At 47.3% G+C, this 19,508-nt stretch overlaps 1 protein-coding gene across 4 annotated transcripts in view; it reads left to right on the top strand.

Annotated features, from left to right (window-relative positions):
• The first annotated feature begins 713 nt into the window (after positions 1-713).
• Positions 714-19,508, top strand: part of CDH23 (cadherin related 23) — a 520,165-nt gene continuing 501,370 nt past the window's right edge. The window contains exon 1 of one of the 4 annotated variants that reach the window (XM_048859456.2): positions 714-1,439. The gene's annotated coding sequence lies outside the window, so the exon portion shown is untranslated. The remainder of the gene's footprint in view (positions 1,440-19,508) is intronic. The other 3 variants (XM_075130881.1, XM_048859457.2, XM_075130882.1) reach the window with 3 other exon arrangements.

Here is a 19,508-nt window from a genome sequence, read left to right as displayed (position 1 = left end):
CCAAGACCTGGGGAAATTTTGCTTGTACTCTTCAGACACCAGCGTGACTAAAGTGTTCTAGCGGGAAGGGGGGGTCACACTGAAGAGAAGCTTAGTACGGCTGAGAATAGAGGTGGATGCGAGGCAAGGTTGAATTTCATACATGTAGCTCCCCTCCCCGCTAAAATGTGAACTTTGAACCCCACCAGAAAGGCAGCGGCAGCTCGTCTCTTTACTTCTCCCCAAGCATGTTAGGGGGATTCTTCAGCCCCGTATACCAACTGCACGTATGGCCAGGTGCTTTGGGCCAGAGCCTGCTCTCCCTTACAGCCGTGTAAACCCGGAGTAGCCCGCGTGGCACTGATGGCGTTGCTCTGGCTTTACCCCGGCCTCTGGAGGGATCCGCACCTGCCCCTTGGGTACCTGGGTTAGTCTCAGGGCTTTGCTCTGCCAGCTGCCTCCGTCGTCCTGCAAACTCCCAGAGCGGCCAGGGGCTCGAGGAAGGGACGGTCGCTTTACAGCGAGCAGCCTTATTTAAATAGCTCCATTCCTGCTCCCTGGGCAGGTAAAAAGCCACCGCCGCCCAGTGAGTGAGTGAGAGGGGAGACAGCCCGCGCTGCGTCCTTCTCCTTGCGAGGGGAGGCTCGGAGAGGCGGGGAACTCACTGGCAAACAGCAGCCGCCGCCGCACCTGAGTCTGGTTTCTGCGCTCCGCTCGGGTTCCTCTCTGGGGGATTTGTAGAGTCACCAAAGCAGCAACTACCATGACATCAGCGGAGGGCAGTTTAACGCGCGCTGAAATATTCATTGCCTGGCACTGAGGCGCTGCCTCCTTGCAAAGGGATCAGCAGCAGCTGCGCTGCCTGCACTCATTCGCCCCCCACCCCCTCTCTCGTTTGCATCCGAGGGGCTCAGTTTACTCCTATTGTTTCCAGAGCCGGGGTGCGGTCGAATCCCCGGGAGTCCCTGATGGCGCTGCCCCCGCAGCACCCCCGCCCTCTGCTCCGTGGCTTTCGCAGAGGGAAGCAGTGTAAACGGACCTAAGGGGGAGAGAAAGAAGCTAAAGTTGCCCACGGACGCCATGGCCTCGGACGGAGCAGTCAGCTAGGGGCTGGGCTACAGCAGGACTCCTCCAGGGTGCGCTGGGCTGTGAGGGCATCGCTCTGCCGCGGCTTGGCTTGCTCCGAATCAAGCCGTGTGAACGTTCCGTACGCGCAGCGGAGACGCTGTCGTTGGTGGGCAATGGAAACGGGCTGGAAGTGGCGGGGAAGGGCTCCGAGCTGGAGTTCATGACGGTTCTCTCCCTGCCGGCCCTGAACTTTCCATCCTTTGCAAGGGACTCGTTAGCCCGGAGGAGGGAAGAATTTCCACCCTTGTAGCCCCCGAAGGGGCAGAGTGAGCCTCCTCCCGCGTCGCTACAGAGCAAGCGGTCCCTAGACGCGGTGCGCTCCCGGGCGTCAGGTAAGGCAAAGTTTTACAGCTTCTGTCTCATCCTCCACTCGGTGGCTGTCGGTGTGATCATGTCTAATCCGGAGCAGCCGGAGAAACACTTGTTACCGCGCAGCCAGTTTCTCTGGATCGCATCCCTCAGCCGTTCTGTGAAGAGACAAACCCCCTCATTTCGTGTCTTTGTGTTGCGCTGTGTTTTGGTGCGGGGTGGGAGGGAGGCAGCCAGCCTAGCTTGGAAGATCAATATTTTAAATACACAGTGAAAGCAACAATCTAAACTAATTCCCCACTGTCTCCCCCGCCCCCATCTCGTTTCTCTTCTGTTTTGCGAGGAAACTTTTTTTTTTTTAATTCTCCCTGTCAAATTGCCCCGGGGCAATTTCGGGAGGGGTTTTTTTCCGGAGGGGTTGCCCCTATTTAATTTCTGTGCCTGTGATCATTTAAAAATATCTGTTAACCGCCCCCCCCCCAGCCCTTCCGGTGCCCTGGTGCCCCGGCAGTATGCTGAGATGGGGCATCCCTCAATGGTTGTAAGTTTCTGACAACTTGTAGCTACCTTCCAAATGCAGCTATCGCTATGGGCATGATCGATATCGCGGCGTGCGGGGTGTGCCAGTCTGGTGCCACGCCGGAGAGCTGCATGAGTTTGGATAGGGATTAGAGGGCCTGGCATTCCTCCTCCCTCCCCCCCTTATGCATGCGGTCCTTCTAGATAATGGGCAGAAGAAACCCGCTTCCCCCCAAGGACAAGCTGAATCTTGTGTATATGGTGCCACGGATGCGCATCGCTCTTCAGGTGCCGGGTTCATTCACAACGTTGGCAATGCAGAGGCTGTGCGTAGTAACACCCCCGCTCTGGCGAGGGATCACAGCACAGACACCGCCTGTCTGTCCACACACGGGGTGTCTCTGGCCAGCGCCTCGGTTTCCCGCCGTGCCAGAGCAGGGGAAATCTTTGGCCGCTCCGCTGGGCTCCCGGCTCTGACGAGCTGAACCGGCGAGCCGCAGGGCAGGGGAAGGGGCTAGCCATGCGCTGTCAGCTGGCCGAGCGGAGTGTCCCCGGGGCCCGGCGCTGCACAGCCCCTCGCCGGGCGGGCGGGGTTCGCTCGCACCGTGGGCAGCTTGGGGGCACGTTCAGTCCCGGCGGCTCGGCCTCCAAACACCACACGGGGAAGCCTCGACTTCCAGACCAGGGATCCCGTAGCGCCTTGCTGCCTGTCCTGCGCTTGAACTAGCTGTAGGGGTGGCTACCTGTTGCAGGCTCGTCTGTGTCCTGGCGTGCGTGTGTTGGACGCAGGGGGTGGTTCGGGTCCCTTTCTTCAGCTCGGGGGTGCTAATGGGACGCTGCGTGTAGGAGCGGCATCAAACCGGCATCACTCTTCCCCTAGCGCAAACCAGTGGGTGACCCCGCCAGATCGCGCGAGCGGGTCTGTTGAAAAAAAGAATAAGCCATACGGAGGGAAGGCTCTTTGCAAGGCTAGTTTGGTAACTGGATTTTATTGCTTAACCTACAACTAGTTCCCGTGTCAATTTCTCCTGTACAAAAAGGTTAATATTTATTATTTCTATAGTGCCTGAGGGGTGCATGATGATTTACAGACAGACTCTGTCCTGAGGACAATCTAAGCTGGACAATGGAGGGCAAAGATAAAAACGCAGATGGACGAGGACCAAGAGAGAGGCTCTCATTGTGTATACATTTGGGCCCTGATTCTGCAATGAGAACCACGAAGTGGCCTTCTGCCTGCATGGAACTCATGACAGGATCAGGACCTTGGATGGTTCCTGTTTGTTTGGAGTATTTTTTTTTTTGAGTGGGGGGAGTGAATTTGAATTAATAGGTTAACATACTAACAAATCAAAATAGAAACGATCAATTTGTGAGCACAGTAGGGTAATAAGTAATAGCCAACATGGATTTATTAAGAATAAGTCATGCCAAACCAACCTACTTTCCTTATTTGACAGGGTTGACAGACTACGGCATAGTAGGGAAGCCATAGTCGTGGTATATCTTTATTTTAGTAAGGCTTTTGACACCATCCCATATGACATTCTCTTAACATTCTCATAAGTATGCAAACTAGTGAAATTACCCAAAGCTGGGTGCATAACTGGTTGAAAGAGCATACTCAAAAAATATTTATCAATGATTCACTTTCAGACTGGGAGGCTGTATCTAATGGGGTCCCCATGGGTCTGTCCGGTGTCCACTACTAGTCAATATTTTCATTAATGACTTGGATAATGGAATATAAAGTGTCCTTAAAATTTGCAGATAAGTCCCAAATGGGAGGGTTGCAAGCTCTGTGGAGGACAGGATTAGAATTCAAAATTATCTTGACAGACTGGAGAAATGGTCTGAAACCAACAAGATGAAATTCAATAAAGAAAATTGCAAAGTACTACAATTAAGAAGGGGAGAAAAATGCACAACTACGAAATAGGGAATAAGTGGCTAGGTAGCAGTACTGCAGTATAGCGGTTCACACACTGAATATCAGCCAACAATGTGATGCAGTTGCGAAAAAGGCTAATATCATTCTGGGGTGTATTAACAAGTGTGTCATCTATAAGACAGGCAGGAACTGTCCTGCTCTATTTGGCACTGATGAAGCCATGGCTGGAGTACTGTGTCCAGTTCTGGAAGCCACACTTTAAGAAAGATATCGACAAAGTGGAGAGAGTCCAGAGGAGAGCGACAAAAACGATAAAAGATTTAGAAAACCTGACCCATGAGGAAAGATTTAAAAAGAACTGGGCATGTTTAGTCTTGAGAAAAAAAGGCTATGGGTGGGGGGAGTGGAGGGGGAACCTGATAGCAGTCTTCAAATATGTTAACGGCTGTTTATAAAGAAGACAGTGATTGATTGTTCTCTGCGTCCACTGAAGATAGGACAAGAAGTAATGGGTTTAATCTACAGTGAGGTAGATTGTGGTTAGATAGTTGGAAAAAACTTTCTAACTATAAGGATAATTAAGTTCTGGAATAGACTTCCAAACGAGGCTGTGGAATCCCCATCATTTGGAGTTTTTAAAGAACAGGTTAGACAAACAACTGTCAGGGATGATCCAAATGTACTTAGTCCTGCCTCAGGGCAGGGGGCTGGACAGGCTGACCTCTCAAAATCCCTTTCAGTTCAAAATGTCTATGATTCTATTTTTGCTTATATGTTGTATCCACATCCTCCATCCTTTGCTTGTTTGTATCTTTAGACTGTAAATTCTCCAGGACGGGGATTATCTCTTCTTTGTTTGTGCAGCACAATGGGGTCTTGCTCCTCCTCTGAATCTTTGGGCACTACCATAACATAAGTACTTACTAATAATAATTAATATTTGAGAGAGAAGCAGGGTCTGGCAAGAGGTCAGCCATGAAAGGATATCTGAATGGAGACCTGTTTGAAAGCTGTGTGGTATGTAGACTCTTGGAGGGTATTCCAGTTCTGAGGGCTCATAATCACCTCTTTAATGTGGTGTTCTCTGCCAGGAGCGGAGTTTCCACGAAGAGCTGCTTCGCGCCACAGGGTCTTACTGAAGTGGAGCTATCATTATTTGTAGACGCACCCAGCATAGCTGTACCATCACATGAAAAATTCAGGAAGACCAAAATGATCACAAGACAAAGAAGAGTATTTCTTCTTGCCTTGAGATCACCATGACAAAGATGAAGCCATTAAAGCACCTGGAGAAGTTTTAAATTGCAGTGTAGAAAAGGAAAAGGAAAGGAGTACTGCCCTCAGGCAGTGGTAGTAATGGAACCATCAATCTATTGTTACTGTTGCATGAGACAACTTCTTTTCTCCTTTAGAAAGACATCAGATAGTTGATTCACTGAAACGGAGGTCCTATAGAGGCCAGTGTTTTCCCAGGACTCAGGATCCCTGGTTGGGTGCCAAAAGACATAGCTATAGATTTTTATTTTTAACTGTGAGCTTTTCCTGGGGATTTTCATTATAATGATAAAGGCTAAGTAAAGAAGTCTGTCCTAGTGAGACAGGGTAAGTGCCACCCTCAATCCTTCCTGTGCCATGCGGGTGTAAAACACTACTGCCGGTATGAGAACCAAATTCTGATTTGGGAGAGTCTTACACCCACTTTGCACAGTTGTAAATGGCTATACTAGGTGCAGAGAGACTGGCGAATCAGGCCCATAATAGTCAGCTGTGGAATACGAGAAGGCAAACTGAAGTATCTGGGATGTGCATGAGGAAGAGGACAGTCTAGAATCTGGCATGTCTAGTGATTGATATGCCCAGTTCCAGTAATACCTGCTTAGTGAAAGTCTTCAGGAAAGGGACAGAGACTAGGAAGAACACACCTGTCCCAAGGCTGCAGCAAGCTGCCTGGGCCACCACTGAGCAACAGTGACATATTGGTGAGTGGAAGGGATGCTTAGGAAGTACAAGAGCAATAACTTAGTGGAAATGTCAGTGTGAGAACTGCTCTGCATGCCAAGAAATCAGCTGCTCTGATTGCTGGAGTATGTGTTTGCATTTCTTATTACTTAACATTGTGTTTTTTACATATATATTTGCTGCCATATATTTGCTATTGGGAGTGCACGTTTCTTCTGGAGTGAGAATTGAGGTGAGCAAGGCTGCCACTTGAGTAGATGACAGAGACCAAGTTGAAGGGGAGGATGCATAGTGATTACAGAAGAAATGACACAGTGGTTTTGATTTTGACAAATGTTGTTGTCATGTAAATTTTCTTGCATCCACGACTTTGCAAATCAAAGGCCAAATGACTCCTGGTTTTGATTTTGGATGCCAGGCAGGAAGCAGGGAAAGGCTGCTAGTAAAAAAAGGAAGAAGGCTGAACGTCCAAAAAAGAGTAAGATACAGGAATGTGAATGTACCACAGGAGCAAGGGTTTGAATTAGACCTCATCTGCAGTGGTTCCTAAGAACAGTTTAGAAAAATTATAACCAGGCAGAACTGCTTTATAGCTAACAAGAGTTGGGGGTATCTTAAAATGAATAAAATACAACATTGAAATGGAAAATGGCTTTTTTAACAAAGCAATTTTTTACAGATGAGTTTATCAAAAATTATTGGGTTTTCAGGTTGGTTTTTTTTTAAATTAGAAACAAACAAACAAAGGACCAAAACAAACAAAAATAATCTTTCACTGAAGTCCTTCAGTGGAAAACAAATCCTTTTCTGACCAGCGTGATATGTCTGGCCAGTGTGGATGGCCCCAAATTATATAAGAACAGTGGCTCTCACTATTTGGTTAGTTTGTTCTTAGTCGGATGGGGACCTGGGTTGGAGCTTTTGTTAGAGTGTCCTCTAGTCTCAAGAGCATTGTTTTGACAAACTCTTGTAACACAATTTGGTCCCTGTTCATGCTGGCCAGTCAAAATGTGTTACCCTCCCATTTGGGTACAGTGGAGTTCAGGCCTAATTTAGATGGTAAACTCATGGGGGCTCTTTGTCTCTTTGCTCTGTGTTTGTACAGCACCCAGCACAATGGGGTCCTGGTCCATGTCAAGGGGTCCTAGGTGCTACCGTAATACAAATAATTAGTAGAGCGTGCTTAATTGCCATTTTAAACATGGCTGAGGAAAAACAGTTTAGTTATTAACATTCAATTAAAAAATAACCAGAATTCTTGACAGTGTAAGTTTTTTATTCTTCCTAAATATGAAGCAAGAAGGTAGTGGGCTGAGGCAGCCTGGTTGATGAGATGAACTAAGAGACGTGAAACAATTTAAGGCCTGTGTTAGATTAACAACTGAGCTATCAGAGGAAAAAACAGCAACTTAGAGTTAGCTCTGTGGATACTGAGGGACGAGAGCCCAGAGATGGGTAAAGGCCATTGCATTAATTAGCTCTACCAAGACTCCTTGGGAGTCTGGTGCTGAACAATAAAGAAGGGACAATGTAGCTGAACTCCAAACTGTGTGCAGTGCCTGGGGACTTCCCAGTCTAACTCTTGGGTTCTCTGGCACAACGCAGCATCCCATGTAAACTCTCCAGTTACGTAGTTAGACACAGATTTCTCAATGCAAAATGACAGATTCAGACTCTTCAGAGAAGTCCCAAGTTAAGTGGAGAGGAGAATCCCTTTCTCTTTCTCACACATCCCTCTTATCTCTCCCCTTATCCCCATCTGCTTCCAATTTGTCTGGTGCTGGTGCTCCTCACCACGCCTTAGCGATGCTGCAGATTTCATGAGTTTTCAGGCCCAGGTAAATCAGTTGTTTCTGATCTGGAACCATAACTGTATTTGAGAAGAAGAAGGCGCTTTGGATCTGGGGTCCTCAAAATTAGGATATGGGGAGGTTTGGAGGACCTGCTCTCTAGTAGTGCTGCAGGTACAGCTTGAGAGATCATGTGTGTCAGAGAGCGGCCTAGATTTCACTCCTAGTGTAAAATGGGGTGAAATGTCAGGGCCCGTAGCTCCCTGTCATCTGCTCTGTTCCTCAGTTATTCTGGCAGAGGATGTCACTTGCTCTGTTCCTTCCCAACAGATCCCACCTGACATGTTGCCCAGTAACAAGGAGGCTATGAAGGCAGCATAGTGTAATGAGTAACTACAGCTGGCTGAAAATTTTCCAGTGGAACGTTTTTCCGTCACAAAATGCTGATTCATCTAATCAAAATGTTCTGCTAAGTAACAGTGTGTCCTGCTCCTTTAAGGAGGCCTTGGGTCAGGCAGCCCTATCTAATTATCCCTGCCCCACTACACCTGTGTTGGGTGTAGGATTTAAAAGGGGCCAGAGTAGAAGCCAAGGAGACTATAGCTAGATTGGACCAGATGTTCAACACAAGACAGAAGCCTGACAAGCTGCAGCTGGGCTGAGGAAACAGCTGTCGGTGCATGCTGTGGGGAGCAGGACTAGCTCCTGCATGGAGGAAAGGAACTGAAACCAGCTCTGAGAAGGAGGACTGAAGGTCTCCTGACTCAAGTATGGGGGAGATGCACTAAACTGGGGCTGGGACCTGGAGGGAAAGAGTGTAAGGACTAAGTAAATTAAACCTCAGAAGGGGAGAGTTTTAATTACCATTGGACTGTGAGGTGGAGTCTTGTGAGAGAGGGAAACTGAGGCAAGATGCTGCAGTGTCACCTCTGGACAGAAGGGGGCATGTGGGAGGCAGCCTGTGGGAATGTGTTGGTTTAGAAGAAATTTTGTTTAGAAAAAAGTATCAGAACATTCCATTGTGGAACCATTAAAAGGAGAAAAAAAAAGTTGAAATGACTTTTTCATTTTTAAATGTTGTTACCCATTATAATATAAAATAAAGACAACATTGAAATGAAATGTTTTTATTGTAATGAAATGGTTTGTTTTCAATGATTTTTCCCCCCAAAAAATCATTTTGTGGGAAATGTCAAAATTTGATGTTTCATTCCTATTTGGAATTAAAACAAATTTCAAAAACATGGAATTTCCCATGAAATGGAAATTCTGGTTCTCACACAGCTCTGAGAGTAACTGTGGGGCTTGTTGGATTTGCCCTACATGGCACTAGCCCTGAATGATTTGGGGGAGAGCTGTGTTCAATTGGTTAACAAGGGACCCAAGGCACCGCTTGTATTCGGCCACCTTTCTGCTCATGGGAATCCCATTAAAGGGTAAGATTGCTCCACAACACTACACTTCATGTATATTGCTTTTTTAAAAAAATAAAAGCAATGAGATGTTTTGTGTATTGTCCCCCCCCCCCCCCCCCCGCCAGCCATGGCCTCAAAGGAGTCCTGAGAACTGTATATCTTAAAATTGATTTAATATGTCAAGTTTTTTAAATGTATTGGCTGCCCTCTGGGCAGATGACTTTAAACACAGATCCCTTTTAAATTTAAATAGTTTAGGATACAAGATTTGCTTGATCCGTGGCTGTGCCTTTCTCTTTCTTTAGAACATAAAGAGTCCCAGCTGTTGCTGCTGCTATTGTCATGAGCATATATGTTCAGGGACAACATATGTCTTGACATCATCACTGCTCTCTGATTACATGTCCTTTTATGCTCGTTGGGCAAACTGACCCCAATTGTTCACAACAGCCACTGGAATTTTTCTCCTGTAAAATTCCCTTCACTGAACTAGTGGCAACTACTGTAATAATGCTACTTTGTGTGTTTAGGCCCTGGCCTTGCAAGCATGCAGACCCATGCTTAACTTCAAACATGTTTGTACAGCACCTAGCACAATGGGATCCTGGTCCATGACCTGTATTTATTTCCCCATTTTTGTTTATTTAGCATCCAACATGTGCTAGGGGCTTCTCAAACACAGGGTCAAGATTCCTGCTCTAAGGACCTACAGTCCAGATATAATGGGCAGACAAGAGATGGGACTCAGCTAAAGCAAAGGATTGAGGAAGTGGTAATTCTCCTCTCTCCCCACACCACCACTTCTCTCTTAGTGTTTGTGTTTGTTTTTCTCTATTCTTCTCCCCTCCCCCCTTCCTTTCTGATTATCCAGAGGCTGGTGTTGTAACATGATCTTGTGCAGATCCTCTCCCAATTCCTGACCAGGGGTCTGGAACAAGTGAAGAAGAAGGCTGTCCCTCTTTTTAAAAAACACAAATGATCCCAAGTTTCATACTGGACCCATTGTATATGGGGTTAGGACTTGGGTAGTCCTTTGCATTGCTTATTGGATGTCCAAAGCTGATCAGACAAGGCAATGGAAATAACGCAGCATCTGAGACTCATCTTGGGCAACACCCGAAGGCTCCGACGTTCATGCAGACTATCAAAATCTCCTCTTGAACCTGAAGAATTGAACAGAAACAAGAATAGCTTTTCTTTTGATTGGAAGGACAGAGCCAGGAATGTAGTGAAAAGCTACCCAATGGCCTTCAAATCTCAACAAAGGCTGAAGTTTCAGGTGTTCTGTTTTTAATCCACATTGATTTGCCCCATTCCTCATCACAGTCTGAGGGTATGACATCACCACCGCTTCTGAGAAGTGAATTGTAGTCTCACCTGAGAGTATCATAAATGAAAGAATTGAGGAAGGAATGAGGCTGAGGAGGAAGGAAAAATAATATTTTATACATAAATCTTGGTAAATTGTAATGACGGGAAAGGAAACATGGGGAAAAAATGACTGGACAGCTTAATGGGACCTCAGCAACTGATCAGGAATATTTGCATGAGTGTGTTTGTTGTGGCTGTTAACTACTGAACATCTAATAAGTTGCAAAATAGTTTGTTTCATAGTAGGTATTTTGTTTTTCATTTTGTATCTATCCTCCTTTGAGCAAATGAGGTGTAAGTTTTGATCTGACTGTTCTAAGTAGCCCCTTCTTCCCTTCCTCTTACTACCCCCATTTCTAAAAGGTTTCAACAAGCAGGTGATTAGCCGCAGCGTGCCCACAGTGCTACTATCTCAGGCAAAGTGTCAGTTTCATTAGCTTGAACAGCTAGTGGGCCTTGGAAAGGTCTGTAGCAGAAAAGTGCCTCTCCCTGAGAGTTAAGTGAGCTTTGTGCAAAATCAGCAAGGACACTCTCTTGATTTGGATGAAGAGAAAAAAGGGTCGAAAGCTTTTGCAGCTGAGACTGCTTAGAGCGACCTGTGCTTCTGGAGCACCCTTTGGGGTTTTTTGAGATTTGCCCTTTCAGCCCCCTGCTCCACAGTTGTGGAAATGGACAATAGCCACACCGGTTGTTTATTGCAAACACCAAAACTGGAACTGGAGTAGTTAGAGATGGAAAAGAATGATGAAATCCGTGGAGTTCATCCCACTGCATCATCTGCATGTGTCTGGTTCATATACGGATACTGAAATGGATTTTAGATGGAGTCTGGGTATTTGGGGTGGGCAGGGAGGAACAGAAATTTGGAAGGGCTTTAAAATATAGCTTGATTTCTGATATTTGTGAATGTCCAGCTTTTAAATCAGTAAGCTTTTTTACTAAACTTGCTGTGTTTAGCTTTTGCATCCAGAATTCTTCACAGGGGAAAGCACAACTTAAGGAAAATAGAAGAGGCTTTTCTTTTTGCTGGGAGAGGGGAAATGTTAAGTGTTTGGGCCGAAACAACAGAAAGATGTACTCCAGGCTAGTGTTTCTCGATGTCTGGTGCCAGTCCCTGAGATCTCCCTGACACAGTTTAGGACGGCAGCAAGCTGGCCCCTGGTATCGAAAAGGTTGAGGAACACTGCTCTAGGCAAGCGCAGAGCAAATTCACCCCACACAGTGCTGTCAATGCACAGCAATCCTGGCCTGCAGCTCCCTGCTGCTCTTCCAGTGCTGCACCTCAGGCCAGTAACCTACAGACTACAATCCTGAGCGATTAGTGATCTGACTCATGTGCATTTGAAACTAAGATGACATTCTTATTCAGTACATAAAAAGTGAAGCTGCTGCCTCTGAATCAAGTCTCCTCTGGGGATGCCTTTGAAAGTTGCAAAATAAATTGTTGTGAGTAGCCAGAATTTCCCATCCTGGAAAGCTTCCGTGCTGGATATGTGTATGTACAAATACACTGCCACAGGGTGGCAGATTCTCGGCCAATATATGAGCATTCAGGGCTCCTCTTTGAATCATTCTGATGATCGCTGCTGGAGAGCAGCATGAAAGTTCAGCGTAATTACTGATGAGTCACACTAGCAGGTGGATCTTGTTAGGTCCCACCAGGGTATAAGAGGAAAGGCTGTAGGGTCTGGAACAGAGAAGTCCTGCAGGGAACAGCTAAGTATAGGGAAGAAATTAGGCTGAAGTCTGTGTGACCTAGTGAATAGGACACTGGACTGGGACTTGAAATCGGAGTCACGGTTGTGCCTCCATTTCCCCAGCTGTGAAAGGGGATGATGATACTGACCTCATTTGTAAAACAATTTGAGCGCTATGGGGAATTGTGGGTGCATGCAGAGCCCAGGCATGGGTGGTGGGGGGAGTGAGGGACAGTGGCATGGAGGCACATGGCGCAGACAGAGTGGCAGAGGAGTGAATGGGAAGGCACAGATGCTGGGGAGGGGCCGCAGAAAGTCCCTGAGGGATAGAGAGGGATAGGAGAGTGACCCACAGGGAGCTTATGGAGCGGGGTGGAGGGAATGGAGGGATGCAAAAAGCCGATGGTGTGTGCAATGAGCTTGGTTTACACATGCAACCAAGTGTGTGACACTGTAGTGAAGCCAAAGCCCAGGAAGAGGTGAGTTTGGACTACATGCAGTGTGTGTAAGTATCCAGTTCAGAGCAGGAGGGGGAATCCATGTCCTTACAAACTGCTGTTCAGGTCGGGTTGGATCCTGCTGTCTGTGAGGTAAATAATGAAACTCCCATTGACTTTTATCAGAGCAGATTTAAGCTCTAAGAGCCTGGAGAGTCTCCCATTGACTTCAGCAGCCTTTGGATCTGGATCAGGCCTCAAATGCCTAGCCTTTCCTGAAGCGGTTTGCACCTCATGGGCACTGTGCTGCTGCCATATTTGTGTGTTTTAAATACAGCCCCCTCTGCTGAGTAGAGTCCGCCCGCCATTCAAAACACAAACCGACTCAAACCGCACACACTGACTTCATGTGTGTGTTCATCTTCTGTGTCGCCTGAAGGAAATGTTTGCCTTCCGGAGAGAGTGTGGCCTCCCAAGTGGAGGGTGATTGCTAATGACAGTGGAATTAGATGGTAATTAGCAAATCAAAAGCAGAGACACTGTGCAGGCAACTTTGGACTTTACCCAAGGAATTGATCTCCTTTCCCTCTGTGTATTGTGTTTGTGTTCACAGCATACACACAAAGACAGAGATGAAAAACAGGAATACTCTTGCTGGAAGGTTGTAACATGACACACTTACTTCTTAGAATTCAAATCGCACAAGAACCCACAAGCAGAGGGAAAACTGGCTGCTCCCTAGGCTGTGAGGCACAACTCACCCCACCTGGCATGAAGATGGTTCTTTACAGACTGACTCTGCAGGGGCCCTATAGCCTGCAAGCACGACCAGGACCGTCCCCCTCCCCTTGTCTGCCCCCCCCGACTCCCCCGCCCCCGACCTCTGCTCTCAGTGATAGTTTATAGTTCCAACAGTCCTCAATACACCACATACTGGGGCAGGGTTGCTCTTTTTTCATGTTTTGTGTGTGTATGTATGTACAGTGCCTGACACAGTGCAGCTCAGACCCCTGAGTGGGGTCTCTAGCCACTACCACGGTACAAATAATAAATAGCAGTAATAATATCCAATATGGCTGAATGGATGCCTATTAGCAGCCCCTAGCCCAGCAAGGAGGTGGATCTTTCTTACCTCCCTCAGTCTCGCATTGTAAATGGGGGGTGGGGTGGGGGGAAGGAGATGAATCTTACATTTGGCAACTGAGTGTTACAGGAAAAATGGCTTTCTGAACAGACACTGTGCTTCTCAGTGTTAGTACAGTGTTGCAGTCGATTGCATGCCCATCATTGAAGCAGGAGGTCATACACTGCAGATTATACTGAGCACACCCTCTTTCCCCCTTTCTCTTCTGCCAAGATGGGCAGGGGAAAAGTGCAAATGTATGTTTTCCCCCTGCCCACTTTAGTGCACTGGTCAGAAGTAGGGTGACCACGTTTCCCTATGCTGAATATGGGACACCTGGTAAAATTACTCATATTCGAGTGAGTTCAGTGGCAATGAATCAGAACTATGCAGTACAGATGTTCAAATTAACACCGAGTTGACCGAGCCCCTATTAAAAAGAAATACTGTGTAGCTGGATTCTTTTTATTTGCCACCTTATCTTTAAGGCTTTAGGGATCACACCGGGAGGGGTGACAAACACACGCTACCATACACCTCTCTTATATGGGGAGGCAGGGGGTGACCAACTGACTCGACCCTCCCTACCCAGCCCTCTCCACCCTCCATGACTGGCTGGGCCCCTGGGACAAACCTGCCTCTCCGGTACCTGCCACCGTGCCTTCCCAAGTCAACACGCTGGGCGGGGGCAGCATGCCAGGTCACATGACCCCTCCCGAGATTTCTGCCAGGGTTCACACCAGAATGTGGCCAGCAACGGCCTTTCGGCACTGTGCGGAAGGGAAGGGAGGAGCTTTGAGCCGCAGCAGCAGCAGGAGGAGGGACGACCTCGCCTGTGTCTTTGCAGAACTCATCTCTTCCCCCCCTCCCCCCCGACCCTCTCCTGTGGCTTGAAGCAGCTTGTCCTTTCCTGCCTGCACAGTGTAGAAAGGTAGCTAACACCTCCAGGCTGCTGCTGGCCACCAACATAACCCAGCCTTCTCTTGTCGCCCAGCTACAGAGTGGGCAGGAAGGGGTTAAGCCCTAAACCCTAAGGATGCATTGTGTACCAGGGCCCAGGGAACCTGACTGTAGGGGCTTCAGCAAACTGGGCCAGAGAGGTGGGGCAGCAGAGGAGGGTGCCTAGAGAAAAGAGCAGCCCTGTGCTCCCTGGGGCAGGAGCCAGGGGGTGGTGGTGAAGAGGGTGTTATGCCCCTGCCTGGGGGCCGCTGTGGAGCCTGCAGAGTTGGGGCGTGAACAGGCTAGAAATTGCTTCCCCCCCCCCACACACACACACTCCAGAGCTTAGCTGAGGGGCAAAGAGGCTTCCCCGGGCCAGCCCTGAATGCGCCAAAGCCCCACACAGTGCTGGGCTCCTGCTGGCCAGTGCCCTGGGCTGGGGGGTTTTGGGCTTTCCTGGGGCACTGGCTTAGCCAGAGGCAGTGGGAGAAGGAAGGAGCCTGCTGGCCAGGCTGTCCGTGAGCTGAGCGCTCCGACCAGGGGCTGGTTCTCCGCTCAGCGCTGGGAGCGGGACGTGCCCTGCTGGGGCGGGATATGGTGAAGTAGAGGGGTCGGGGGTGAAGGGGCAAAGCAGGGAGAGGACAGTGAGAGGGGAAGCACGTAAAGGGCCAGTTGGTGGGCAGCAGAGGTGACACACAACCTGCTGGCTCCTGCCCGCAGTCACCAAGAGGAGCAGCCGGCCCTGCATGTTGAAGATTTTCCCTGCCACCAGCTTTGCACACCCTCCCCCATCGTCAGCCACTGGATTCCTCCCCCGCCCAACTGCTGGTGGATGGGCGGCTGGTGAGCAGGGATCCGGCCGGCAGCAGAGCCCACCAGTACTGATGTGTGTGTGTTTGTGTGGGGGGAGGGGGAGGGAGAAGACAGAAAATACGGGACAATTTAGCCATTTTTAAGAAAAGTTGGGACACCTGCAGGAGGGCTTTAATATGGGACTGTCCCTTTAAAAATGGGCCATCTGGTCACCCTAGTCAGGAGGGAAGGAGAGGGAGTTGATTTCATGGAAGGTTTTCAAATGTGCTTTTTCTCCTATGATTCCTTGGACTATCTGTCATAGCTACTTGCTCTGACTCTGTTTGGGATATAGATCTTGGGGGTGTGCTTTGTTGTAAGATTTTAGGGTAGATTGCTGCGGCTCTGTTTTGCCAGATACAGTTCAGGAGGGGACTTATTGCAGTATCACCTCCTGGATCAACTATTCTTTCCCTCCTTTCTTCCCTAGTCCTCAGCCATGTTGTGATAATTTTAGAAGCGGGTGTATCTTGGCCATTCAGCCCATGGGGTAACCAGGGGATCCCAATTCTTCTGTGAAATTGCTTGCCTTGTCTTGCTATCCAAGGGAGAGAGATGTTGTGGTGAAGGGTACATAGATGGGAGACGAGACTCTGTATATTAAGCATCCCCCCGCCCCGCCGTGGCGTTCACAAAAAAATTGTTGTATTCTTGCCTCCCAAAACACACTGGCCATATTCATGCTCCCTTCTCTCGCATCCCTGTGCCTTGCACCTCCACCAAATGTCTACAGATATGTTGGCCCATATTTATTTAACAAGGGAAGTTTTGTTTTTGTTTTTTTGTTTCCCCCCCACCACCACCATGGGGTTGGAGGTGGGGGGTGGAGAAAGAGGGCAAAATTCTTCACTGGGAACAATTCTCATTTTCAAGAGTCCTGACAAAATGAGCCATAAAATTACAATATTTCAAAGCGCTCTGTAATTCCAGTGCAGATGGCTCTTCATCATGGAATCTGAAAGCTCAGAAAATCTAAAACTCATTAGATTAAAATAAACCACCTACTGCGAGGAAGAAAAGCTTATTTATCAATATCAATTTACTTCTGATTACCCCGCTCTGCAATCTGTTATTTTCAGGAATTATGATTTGTGCATTGCTCATGCCAATGTAATTTTTTTTAAACTTTGGTTTACTTTTCTGTAAAATGTATTTATTTTAAACACCTAGCTAGAAACTAGTGGTAGATTCCTGAGCAGGAGGAGCTACTGGCAAATTGTGACAAAAAGTGAACCGTTTGTGTTGCAAAAGAGCCACAAGTTATTGGAGGAAAGGGGGGAGGAAAGTGTGTGTGTGAGTGTGAGTAAGAGCTAGGGCTCTGATGCAACAGTAGTATAATGGGGCAAGGATTTGATCAGGGAGCTGTGACAGATACATAGTAGAGGTGTGAGAAACATTCCATTCATAGAATTGATCTTGCTTGGAGCTGGACCTGCATTTATGCAGCAGCAGTGGTTTGTACAAACTTTGCACAAGTTTCTTGTCAAGTTGAATCCAAATGTGTTTGCAGTCTGTAGATACTAGCGAATGTTTGCAAGCTGCAATTTGCTGGTGCTTTTTGGAACACAGCTTGCATTCACAATTAGAGGTCACATCGGGAAACTGGTGTCTTTCAGTTGGACCACTTTTTGGCTCTGTCAAAGCTGACAGGTTCTGTCCCACATGTTCTCACCATGAGGTTAATTCAAAGACTAACAGATTTTTAAAAAGAGGAGAACTTGTGGCACCTTAGAGACTAACCAATTTATTTGAGCGTAAGCTTTCGTGAGCTACAGCTCACAATTCCCAGCTGGACTTGGTCATGGTTGCATGGTTTTAGTATGCACAAATCTCTGAATTGAGATTCATTATGAGGCCATGTCTACACTGCATAAATATGCTGACATAGAGTATGTCTACATTGCAGCGGCGGCAGCAGCAGAGTCGTGGCATGTATGTATGTAGCATCCTACGTCAATGGAAGGGTTCTCTCCGTCAGTGTAGGTAATCCACCTCTCTGAGGGCTGGTAGCTAGGTTGATAGAAGAATTCTTCTGTCAACCTCGCTGCATTTATAGTGGGGGTTAGGTTGACCTAACTAAGTTGTGTACACAGCATGAAATTGTTCACAGCCTTCAGCAATGTAGTGAGGTCACCTAAGTTTTAGGTGTAAACTAGGCCTTTGATGCAGCCTGTGCCAACATAAAGAGGAGTTCTGCCGATGTAGCTACACTAGTTCCCTAGGCAATGTTAGCTATGCCAACAAAAGCACTCTTCTGTTGGCATAGGTGTGCCTATGCTGGGGTTTTGCTAGCATAGCAATTCAGGTGGGTCTGGGTGTGCTAGCCAACAAAGCTATGCTGGCATAAGCTTGTAGTGTAGACATGGCCTGAGGTGCCGTGGGATCACTTGGGATCCAAATTTAGCTCTGCCCTGATTAAACCTGGCAGTATCTTAAGTATTTGTCTTAATGCACTTGATGATTTCCCAATGATCATCTAGCTCTGGACAAACATTAACTAAGACAAATGTCCACAGAATTGATAGAGATCAAGGGACATCCTTCATTTATGTCTGAAAGAGGTGCTTGAAGTTCAGAACTGGAATCTGATTTGAATCCAAACTTCTCCCAAGTTTGAAGATGTTGAGATTAATTGTTTTGGCTCAAACCCATTATAGAGACGCTTGAGTAGCAAGGTAGATTCAAAGTTTGGGGACCAGAGTGAGGGGCTTGTCCTCTCTAAGAGAAGACAGGAGTATAGTACATGTGTACTAAAGATCAGAATTTGGCCTTAAGTGTTTAAATATGGGTTAGAAAGTGTTGAGAAGCCCAATGTAAAGTTGTCTTTTGTCTGTCCATGAGACCCATGCCGTGGTTCTGTATGTGGCTATCTAATAACAGAGTTTTACAAAAGAAGTTCTCATCTCATAGCCTACTGATGTCTCTGTATGTGTGTGTGGGTTTTTTTTTGGTTCATTTGTTTTTTTTTTAAATCCCTGCTTCATACCATGATTCCCCTGTTGTTGTCATTGCTTATGTGTTTCCCCATTTAGGGGTCTTTCTGTCTACATTTTAAAGACCATAGTCATGTTGAAGTCTCCATGGGTTAGGAAGAGAGATGTGTGTTTTCCACTCCCTTTGTTCCTGAATAATTGGGAGCAGAAGGAAGAGAGAGAGCCAGGTGTGATGGGGAAATCATTGCAATGGTGGCAGTCAGAATGCCACCGCAGAAGAAGCCTCCTTGACAGGTGGATGAATGCCACATGCGTGCACGTGCGCACACATTCATACACACACACACACAGATCCCTATTGGGTTGCCAGTGATCTTTTTTATCTTTTCTAAAGGAAGCAAATACCATTAGTGGGTAGCCCCAGCTGTTGTTTTCCAGCTGCAATTATTCTGTGAATGTGGGGAGGGGGAAAGGGCATGGGGCGGAGGCTCGTTAATTGCTTGATGTGCGTCTAGAGAGGTGGTTTGGGGAAGGGAGCTGAGATGGGCTGTGTAGTGAGCAGTTCCTCACACAAAAGCCGTTTGGGAGACACTTTTAATTTATACTTTCATTTCTTCTTTATGCTCTTGGAACAGCATGCAGCAAATAGAAAGACTGACACTGTAAATTAAAGACACAAATATTGTGGTGGTGTTTGGGAAAGAGAAGACCAGGTGGGGGAAAGGGAGGAGGGGATTGTAGGTTTGGGATTATAAAAATGCCAGCAGCAGCCCAAATGTTTCTGCATGGCTGCCAACAGGGCACAGGCAATGCAGAAGCTGCTGCTGTTCTGACGGAGGCAATTAAGGGTACTTTGTATGTATAACAACTCCTTTCGCACAGAAGTGTCCCAACAGTGCATTTAAAATAACCAATACAGGTGCACAGCCCTATAAACTGCCACTTCCCAGCCTGATAACAATACACAGAACATCAAATCCAGACGTGGCGTAAGCGGGCGCATCAAGTCCATAATTCTTCTAGATGAAACGCTGGCAGCTTCTCCACCACTTGTTGCCAATTTCACCTTGATTAATTTACAGTGAGGGCATGGAATGAGGAACTGGAGCATGCGCCTCCTGGGGTGACTGCAACTTAACGTAACAAAGTGAAGACTGAGTCCCTTG

This window comes from Caretta caretta, chromosome 7 (genome assembly GCF_965140235.1).
Source record: "Caretta caretta isolate rCarCar2 chromosome 7, rCarCar1.hap1, whole genome shotgun sequence".
Lineage (NCBI taxonomy): Eukaryota > Metazoa > Chordata > Testudines > Cheloniidae > Caretta > Caretta caretta.
This window is presented reverse-complemented; position numbering and strand designations above follow the sequence as displayed.